Below are 10,527 nucleotides of genomic sequence, written 5' to 3' on the forward strand. Positions count from 1 at the left end.
TAGGACCTTCCTTTTATACTATTCTTACTAACAACTTTCATGTTGCCATGGCAACTCTTGTCAATTTAGAGATAATCATTCATAAAATCCAAACCGTTGCCCCAATTGACATGCAACTTGACATGTGAAAGTTTTATGGGTCAACAAATCACCTGAGCATGTAAAAAACAATGTGAGACATCTGCATCATACCAAATTTGCATTTTCATGGCAACTATCAACTTGTCATCAATAAAATCCAAACCACTGCCCCAATTGATATGCAACTTGGCATGTGAAGGTTTTATGGGTCAACAAATCACCTGAGCATGTCAAAAACAATGCAGGACCTTCCTTTTATACTATTCTTACTAATGCCACCTTCTTTTTATACTATTCTTACTAACACCTATCATGTTGCCATGGCAACTATTGTCAATTTAGAGAAAATCATCCATAAAATCCAAACCCCTGGCCCAACTGACATGCAACTTGGCATGTGAAGGTTTTATGGGTCAAAGAATCACCTGAGCATGTCAAATACAATGCAGGACCTTCATTTTATACTTTTCTTACTATAACCTCTCATGTAACATGTTCCATCAATGTAATGTATGCACAACTAAAAGAACTCTACTATCACATTAAAAAGTGCATATATAGGTGCCTTAACCCTTACCCTTAGATTGCCTCTCAGTACACTAAGCAGTCAGTACTGCAACTATCCTAAGGCCTAACTTAAATTTACGTTGATATCGGTGAGTTATTTTTTACAACAATTTACTGAAATGGAAAAAAGAATAAAGTATTTTTACTTTCAAAGGAGTTATTTTGTTTAATCATGTTATCTATAATCATAATAATCTGAATAAACAGCCTTATTTCAACAGCTAATGTCTATTATCATGAAACTCAGAAGAAAATTAAGTCTTGTCTCTAGACCTCTACTAGTCTAGACTTCTCATGGTCATGGTCCACAACATGGAATACTGACCATATTATTAATAGTTATTTCATATATTGGCTATCATGGCCATAGCCGGCTATGTAATAGGCAGAGCATAGCCTGTCCAACATCTTAAAATTCATACCAGAATCATTTAAGTATTATTTGCCAACACCTTCTATGACTATGACTACTACAAACAAGCGTATCGGAGAATCTCGATATGTCCAGTAGGCATCTGAGCATCGTGATTGCACAGCCGCGCTATTACAGACGATTTCAAAGTTGCTCATATCCAGGAGAATAGAAGCTAATTTGCCAAGAATAATAACCAAATAACCACAATCAGTAAAAATTTGTTTGCTTTTGAAGAATTGGGCATATACTTGCACAACCAGTGGTGATTCTAGGGGGGGCCTGGGAGGGCCATGGCCCCCCCAGTTTTTCAGTCCATCCCCAGGTTGGCCCCCCCAGTTTTTTTTGCATATCCTATTTTTAAATTATATATATATATATATATATATATATATATATATATATACACCTTGGTAAATACTACTGCGGTACCGACCACGTCACGGCGTCACATGCAGTGGCGATTCTAGGGGGGGGGGGGGCCTGGGAGGACCATGGCTCCCCCCACTTTCATTGTCCTAGAATCGCCACTGTGCACAACAAGATAATTTGAATACCCTGTGCATGCCCTGAATGCTCCAAGCATTCAAACTAAGCAAAACAAAATCCAATACGCAAAAGATGGCAATGTAAACAGTACATGCGTGATAGTAATGCTGTGCGTGGTTTCGCGCATACCTATCTTTTGGCTAGCTAAGTCAAACACCGCTAGAAGCGCCACTGTCTATGCGTGTCATTTTATGAGCACGCCATTCAAACATATTGAGGGAAATTTAATTCATAAAAATGTCGCGTATTTTATTACGATCATAGTAAATTTCAACCTATCACATCATCAGTTACATATCGGTAAATAGAAATATGAAAAAACATGGCAACCTGCATTCCTTGTTCCTTGTTATTTGGGAGTTCTAGGCCCCGCTCCACCAGCATCGGTGCTCTGCAGGGCCTCCATTGATGTTATCAAACACTATAGTCACTTCTAATACACAAATCATCCATGTCATAACACTCGGTGAACAAATGTGTCTTCAAATTTTTCTTGAAAATGGCACAGTTTCTACTCATTTTGACATTTAGTGGTAGCTCATTAAAAAGTCTTGGCGCACATCTTTCAAACGCTCGAAAACCCATTACCAAATTACTTCTTGGCTCATTCAACCTATATTGTTCATCACTATGCCGAAGCCCCATAGTAGTATCCACTTGAAAATCGTTGAGAAGACTCCTTAGATATTCTGGTTTTCCGTATTTCAAGGCTCGAAAAGTCAGAAGACATGTCTTGAAAACTATCCGTACCTTTATTGGTAGCCAGTGTAATTCCATGAGTACTGGAGTTACTCTCTCACGAGGTGCAAGACCTCTGAGTAATCTCACAGCTCTGTTCATAACATACTGTAGTTTCCGAAGCCGATATTTTGGTAAGCCAAAGTAAAGAGAGTTGCAATAATCTAGTCTACTTATAACATAATTATGAAGAAGCATCTTTACAGTATCCTCATCCAAATATTTTCTCACAAAACCAATATTCCTCAAATGATATCCAGCAACTTTCACCACTTTATTGATTTGAGCTTCAAAAGAGAGATTTTCATCCAATAGAACACCCAAATCCTTAACAGCACTTCTTCCATCCAACGTACTATCCAATATCCGCAGACTCCTAGTACCTAATCTTCCGAGACTCATTTTCTTTCCCACAATCAACACCTCAGTTTTACTCGGATTCAATTTAAGTTGTTTTCCATCCAGCAATAAATCAATTCTTTTTCATGATTCAACGAGAAAAATGAGCTAGAAAACTCCAATCAATGGGCAACAGACCCAAATAAACAGAAACTACTAGTCTCACAGATTATTCTGATACCAAAACCAGGGCAGGTTATCACGGGAGAGCTGAGAAATCATAAGTAGCAAATGAGTTTTTTCTATCAGGTCGGGTAAAAACACCGTTAAACGTATTGTGGCATCTCAGCTGCCAATGCAGACATGTCCGTCGAATCATCTTTGCATGCTTTATCATGATCTATATGGTACTCTAACCTAATGTATGGTAGTATAATCCAGTTATATCTTGCTACTGAACATTGAATGTTCAGTAGCAAGATATAACTGGATTATACTACCATACATTGTGTGAATAACTGTACTTATTGATATGTCATTCCATGGGCTGCCATATTGGATTTCTGCCATATTGGCTAATCAATGTAATAGTTATTTCGTAGTTCTCCCAGTTCCAACTTTCCGATGCTTGAAAAACAAAGTCTAGGGCACTTCCAACCTCTCAGGTCAATTTGGCACTACGTTTCCAAAAGTGTTGTTACAAGCAATGTTATGTATATGGACTTGGCTACACACTTTTTGGCCCGATTTCCTGGGACAATATAGACCTGATTTGGTACCTTTCAAAATGTAATATCTTGGGTCCTACGACAGCTAGATGGATAATTCAAACTCAGAAACTGCATTGCACTCAGAGTGACTTTCGGCATCCCATGAGAACTACTTCAGCTCAAATATGATATCAGGAATTCCACTTTCATGTTGATCTAGCTATCTTGGCTGAGTGTCACTCATAAGTTACAGATGTGACCCTCCTGCATTTTCAATGTGTAAATGATCAAGTACAGTTTTCTGCACCTTTGGAGTGAGTAAAGTTTAAGGTTCTTGAGTCTGCCCCAGTAGTTATCATATAATCATTGGCAATTGTAATTGTTATTTCGAACTATGTGTTCTTTTCATTATCTGCACTTCATGTACATTGATTCAATGCCAAATAAAATTATTGTTATTATTTTGCACACGTGACACTATGATACTACTATCTTCAAACTTGTTGGTGAAAATTCAAAATTCTTTGGACACTTAGCACTACAAATTATAAAACTCCCAAGCTCCTCCACAATCATACAATGAATTATTGTGCGTCTCTATTACTTTATTATCTATTTAGGATGGTGCCTTATATTTTATATTTAGGATGTTCTTTTTATTACTTGAACTTCAGAGCAACCGTGAGGCTGTCTAGAGTATATCCTTTATATTTCTACATTTATTATTATAATTATACAAATACCGACGACTCCTTATCTGCTATTTCACTTTATCTTCAAGGTATAAATATTTTTACAAGCTATATCTAATCCTTACCTTTAGGTCAAAACATATGGATAGTTTCATAATAACAGAAATTAAATTTACCTCCGGTATACACTACAGGCATTCTCTAATTTAGCTAAACATTTATGTTTATCCTCCCGCTTCCAAAAGCGTATTTATTGTGTACTTCCACTGATGCATCACCGAAGAATGATCATGAAAATGGCAATATCAAATAGCCGTTTCTACAGTGTTATAGTCTATACACTTTATCTATTTTTTTTAACTTAATCAGGTTATTTCTACAACATCCCAGCTCTTGACCAATTAAATTACTTTAAAATATGATACAGCATTACATGTTAAAACATCATAAAACGTCACTGATGCTTATTTGTGACGTTTAATTTGATGTTATCAAACTGTTGAAAATATTCACGTCTTGCATTACCGTAATTGTATTTTATGAGTTATACTTACGAGCTCTCGACTCTGTCCTCATTCATTTAAATTTTACTTAAAGTGAAAAATCTTGAAAAATAAATGTGTGTAATTTTACCGGAATATACTTTTAGTACTTCCCCAAGTCAATAATAGATCAATGAAATACAAAACTTTTTGTTTTTATCTATTGTAATTTGAATTTACTTGTCCTATCCTTAAAACGTCGTCTGCGAGTCCTGGAGCCGCAGCGTCTACATCGTGGGACCACCCCCCCAACCCCAAGAGTTGGGGTCCAAACGGCGGCAACCAGCCCTGGCCACCGGCTCTACGCAGGTGGCACCGATCCCCAAGAGGAGCTACGACTGCCTTGGGGAGTACCACAATCCTTTTTTTTTCAACATGCAATGTTACGTGTTTTTTTTCTGCACTGAGGGGTGATTTTCCGGCGATCACCCCTCTTCTACTTTTAGCCGGAGATGTAGAGAGCAATCCTGGGCCCACCACAAAATACACATGCTCAAAACCCATTACTTCGAGCAGACAGACAAAGGGCTCAGTTTAGTGCAATATGTGCAAAAACTGGGTCCACCTCACTTGTACAACACTTGCTGACACAAACCAATACACAAACACTTGGACATGTTCTACCTGCCCTCCAGTAACACCCACTCCCACCTCCCCAGCCACAGCCAGCACCCTTACCCACTCCCAACTTCCCTTTGCCCTTATCCCCAATCAGTACCCTCCTTCCTTTGTCCCCAATCTCTCCTTTCCCCCCTCTAACCCAGATGCTATACCTCCCCATTAACACCCCAACCTCAACCCAAAACGGCAACATACAACACATACAGAACACACAACATCAACATATTACAACACAACATTGACGGTATTAACACGAAAAAACATGAACTCGAACACTTTTCTAAACAGCACAACATACACAGTGCAATTATACAAGAAACAAAACTAAGACACTCACACAAAACACCATCATTTCATAATTACACCACCATCAGACAAGACCGAACCGACGGGAATGGCGGTGGACTCATCACCCTGATCCACCACTCCATCTGTTTTGTGGACACAAGTACCACAACCAAAATTCTCCTCCCTACTACAGAAATCCAATCCATTCGAATCCGCACAGGCAACAAATCAACACTGACAATAGCTAACATGTACATTCCCCCCAATCATCCCCCACAGTTCCAAACACCTTCAGGCCTCAATTTAGCCAACTAGCCTCAATCCCCAACCTGATCATGGGTGGTGACTTCAACGTCAAGTCGTCTGCCTGGTATGTCAACAACCCTGACACAGACAGAGGGCTTGAAATACAGACTCAGTTTGACTCACTGACTATCATGAATAACACACATAATCATACACATATCCCACACCAAGCCCTCTACACTCCCTCCTCTCCTGATATCTCCTTTTGCTCCCCCTGCCTAACCCCAACAACATCATGGAGAGTGGTCGGAACCCTTGGTTCTGACCACCTTCCAACCATCATCACCACCAAAACAAGATGCACCCCAGTCGGCCACAGACACACATACACCAATTACAAGAGAGCTAACTGAGAAGCTTTTACTGAAGAGACAGAACATTTTGAAACACTAAACAGTACACCAATCACAAATGCTGTGCACACTTTTAATACAATCATACAAAACGCAGACAAGAGATACATCCCTAGAGGCAACAGAAAACCACACAACCCCAACTTCACACCAGAAATCCAAGGCCTCATCAGACAACGAGACACGCTTAAACACAATACCCCCACACCTATCCCTCAAAACATAGCAGACCAAATGCAAACACTAAACACTGTGATTGCCAATAAAATACACAAACAAAAAACACAAATTTGGCAAAACTTTATCAATACACTTGATCACAAAACAAACACCAGCAAATTGTACAAAACACTCAACAGCATTACACTATCCAACAGTAACACAACACGCTCTCACGCAGCAATAATCACAACAACAGACAATCTACCCTCAAACAGACAACAAGCAAACGCACTCATAAATCCTTTTGCACAGACAAGCCATCTCACTTCTCACCCTGACGACCGACGCACTATTCGACGTAAGAAAGACTTTCCCACAGACTCAGACTATACACCCTTCATAGACAGTCAGACAAAACACATAATACATAATCTCAAGCACTCATCTGCCTGTGGCCCTGATAACATAAGTAACATCCACCTAAAACACATTGGACCACAAGGTATACACGCACTCACAAACATTGCAAACTACAGCTATTCACATAACCCTATACCCGACATCTGGAAGCATGGTAAAATAATCACCATTCCAAAACCGAACAAAGACCCAACAATACCAACATCGCACCGCCCAATCACACTTCTCTGCACCCCCTCTAAAATCATTGAACGCCTAATACTTCAACTTGTCACACCATATATTCCCCTTGCTGACTCACAACACGGTTTTAGGCCACTACACTCCACAAACACTCTTCTGATAAACCTCACACAAAGAATTTTAGATGGCATCAATTCAGATAGGCCCCACCACAGAACACTTCTTATAACATTAGACATTAGTAAAGCTTTTGATGCTATCCCCCACCACAACCTAACAAATAAAATATAGAACACAGACGTGCACAATAACACCAAAAGATGGCTGGCCAATTATCTGGCAGGTAGGAATGCTTATGTGTCATATAATGGCCAATCATCGCACATCAGAAAAATTAAGAATGGAGTACCACAGGGCTCTGTTCTATTCCCCACGCTCTTTAATCTATACATGCATGACTTACCCACACCAGACACCTCAGAAATACAAATCCCTTCCTACGCAGACGACATAACAATCACACGCACACGTCGTAACACAGACAAAGCTGCAGAAATAATCCAGCCATACCTTGATACACTCAACACATGGTTCATCACAAACAGACTCAAAATAGCTCCAACCAAATCTACAGCAACACTTCTCACCAACTGGACAATAGAACACAAATACATACCTCATCTCTACATCAGCAACACTCTAATACCACACACAAACACACCGAAAATTCTTGGTGTAACATACGATACATCCATGTCTTTCAAACAACACATAACAAACATAAAAAACAAATGCACACCTAGACTTAACGCACTTAAGTCAATCACTGGAACAACATTTGGACAAAACAAAGAAACTAATACAACAATATACATACAATGCATACGCTCAATGATGAATTATGCGAGTCCTGCATGGGCTCCTAATCTCAGTGAGACACACCACAACACCCTTCAAATCATACAAAACAAAGCCCTAAAAACAATTACAGGCTGCATAAATACAACACCTACAGACCATTTACACCATGAAACAAAAGTCCTCAAAGTCAAGGACCACCTCGACATGAGAGGCACGCAAACACTTGCTGCAGCCACCACAAACGCATCACACCCGCTACACTACATAGCAGAACACCCACACACACCAAGAAACATTAAAACAACACCCAAAGACCTGTATCACACAGATACTCTCTTCTCTTCCTCCACAACCACCAATTACCAGCCTCCGGAAACATATTCATAATCATATCACTCACTGCTCCATTAACACACTGCTGCATGCCAGACCCCCTGATATCCACCCTTCTGAATCCTCTCTCCCACGAAAGGACAGAGTCCACCTGGCCAGACTGCGGTGCGGCCACCACCCAGCACTTCTAAGCTACCAGAAGAGGCTGGATAACCGCATTGTGAACAGCTGCCCTGGATGTAACACTTCACCCCATACCATACAACACATAATGGAAGACTGCATTATACACAACCATGCACGCAAACAACACAACATACACTCTATAAAGGATTTGTGGGAAAACCCAGTTTCGGCTGTGGCATTCCTTGGGGAGACGGGACTGCTCGGACAGGCAGTCTAGGGAACGACAACAACAACAACGTCGTCTGCTTCGGCCATTCTCGTAAAACCTACCCATGTCGCCATCTGCATCATAGTGATACGAGTTGCCTTCATTCTTCATGCATTATCTTTGTATTTTCCTAACTGCAGTATATAGGAAAGGAGCAACGTTCGTTCAGTCCCATCTCCTATGCTCTAATTTTCTAACATACCTAGATTCAAATCCATGTACAGACAGCTCCAATTTAATACATATCCTTGGTTTCCAATTATCATATTGAAACAAATACCCCAGGCTCCTTTAAACGGCTCCGGACAATGTCTTGGAAATACTATTTCCAGAATTCGCCAAGCCCAGTAGCAACGGCAAAGATGGTATATGGAAAATTACGGTTTAACAATATCAGTTGTTACTTTAGAGAACTTACCGGTCACTTTGTTTCAACCAACGTAGATTCTCTAAAATTTGTTGCCTTTTAGAAGTCAGTAAATATCAACTTGAAGGCCTTCTGAACTGACGACGTGGTCCCTCGGTTGAGGGTTTCCTAAAAAGAGGCCCTTCGTCCTGAGCTCAGGGTAATCTCTGTTCCGAGTATGGACCAGGAGGGAAACCTCTCAAACGTATTTAATGTGTTATGGACACTTCAACTCATAGAAGCCACCTTAGTTGACAAGTGATTTCCAGCCTTAACTTTTCATCAATCTCATGAATTAAAATTTAGAACTTAATTTGTCTTTTGTTGTTTACATAGTGTGCCTCATACTTTATTAAGTGGCAAGGAGGATATTCTATTATCAAACTAACATTTTAAGCAATTGTTTACAAATTGGCGAAAAAATCCAAGATTTGTTAATTTTTTACAATTTATATCCAAAATTCCAAGATGATGGTAAAAATTCCTAGATCTTGGGAAAAAAGCCAAGGAGTGGCCAGGCCCGTCTTCCGACGTTAGTACGCACAGTATTCCAAGGGACTCTTAGGGTTGATTCACACTATCGGTCCGGTCGCGCTCCGCTCTCGGTTCTGAGGTATTCAGGGTTGATTCACACTATGGGTCCGGTCGCGCTCCGCTCTCGGTTCTGAGGTATTCACACTATCGGTCCGGTCGCGCTCCGCTCTCGGTTCTGAGGTATTCACACTATCGGTCCGCTCTCGTTCCCGTCATCCCCCCTTCCTCGACACCAGTAGAAGTCTTACCATCAGTTACGAAGGATGTGTGACTTTTCTGACGACGAGTTGGCAATAATCGCTATTGCACTTGATGAAGAAGAAGAAGGAAAACAAAATAGAAAAATAAAGAAATTGTGGGTTCATCCTATGCTGCAAGATAGGAGGCTGAAGGAGAATTTCATACTCTGTATCCTCGTCTTATTGATGATGAGAGTAAATTCCACAGCTATTTCAGAATGAACAAAGGAACATTTGAGAAAATACTATCCAAAATTGAGGATGACCTGAAATGTACCAGAAGATGCTGCACTTCCTGGCACTGATGTGCTTGCACCATACGTTATAGTGGGAGATGAGGCTTTCCCGCTGAAGAGAAATTTGATGAGGCCCTACCCAGGTTCACAGACTGAACATAAGGTAGAGAAGAGGATTTTTAATTATAGATTATCTAGAGCCAGGATGATAGTTGAGTGCACATTTGGTATTCTAGTGCAAACCTTCAGAATATATTTAAGGAAACTTAAAGCTATGCCTTCTAACGCTAATGCAATCATTACAACAACATGCATACTTCACAATCTGATACACCCAAATGCTGTTGCATTACTAGATACTGTTGTCATGCCTCCATCAAACATAGTACGTCCAATGAGAGGAAGAGGGGGAAATGCTACAAAGGAGGCTTTTGGCGTGAGAGAAACACTGAAAGATTATTTCAGCTCCCCAGCTGGTTCAATGCCTTGGCAAAATGATAAAATATAAGTAGACAAACAAACTTGTGTAGGAATATTTGTTGAGTGAGCTAAGGAGATGCA

The 10,527-nt window shown here is 40.2% G+C and overlaps 1 protein-coding gene across 12 annotated transcripts in view; it reads right to left on the reverse strand.

The window, feature by feature from the left end:
* LOC143039374 (uncharacterized) overlaps positions 1–4,372 on the reverse strand; it is a 1,426,499-nt gene extending 1,422,127 nt beyond the window's left edge. For 8 of the 12 annotated variants that reach the window (XM_076209287.1, XM_076209294.1, XM_076209293.1 and 5 more), the window contains exon 1: positions 4,265–4,372. The gene's annotated coding sequence lies outside the window, so the exon portion shown is untranslated. Of the gene's footprint in view, positions 1–4,213 lie in introns of all 12 variants that reach the window. The other 4 variants (XM_076209284.1, XM_076209288.1, XM_076209291.1 and 1 more) reach the window with 3 other exon arrangements.
* Positions 4,373–10,527: the final 6,155 nt, after the last annotated feature.

This window comes from Oratosquilla oratoria, chromosome 26 (genome assembly GCF_046742065.1).
Source record: "Oratosquilla oratoria isolate Oo_2021 chromosome 26, ASM4674206v1, whole genome shotgun sequence".
Classification (NCBI taxonomy): domain Eukaryota; kingdom Metazoa; phylum Arthropoda; class Malacostraca; order Stomatopoda; family Squillidae; genus Oratosquilla; species Oratosquilla oratoria.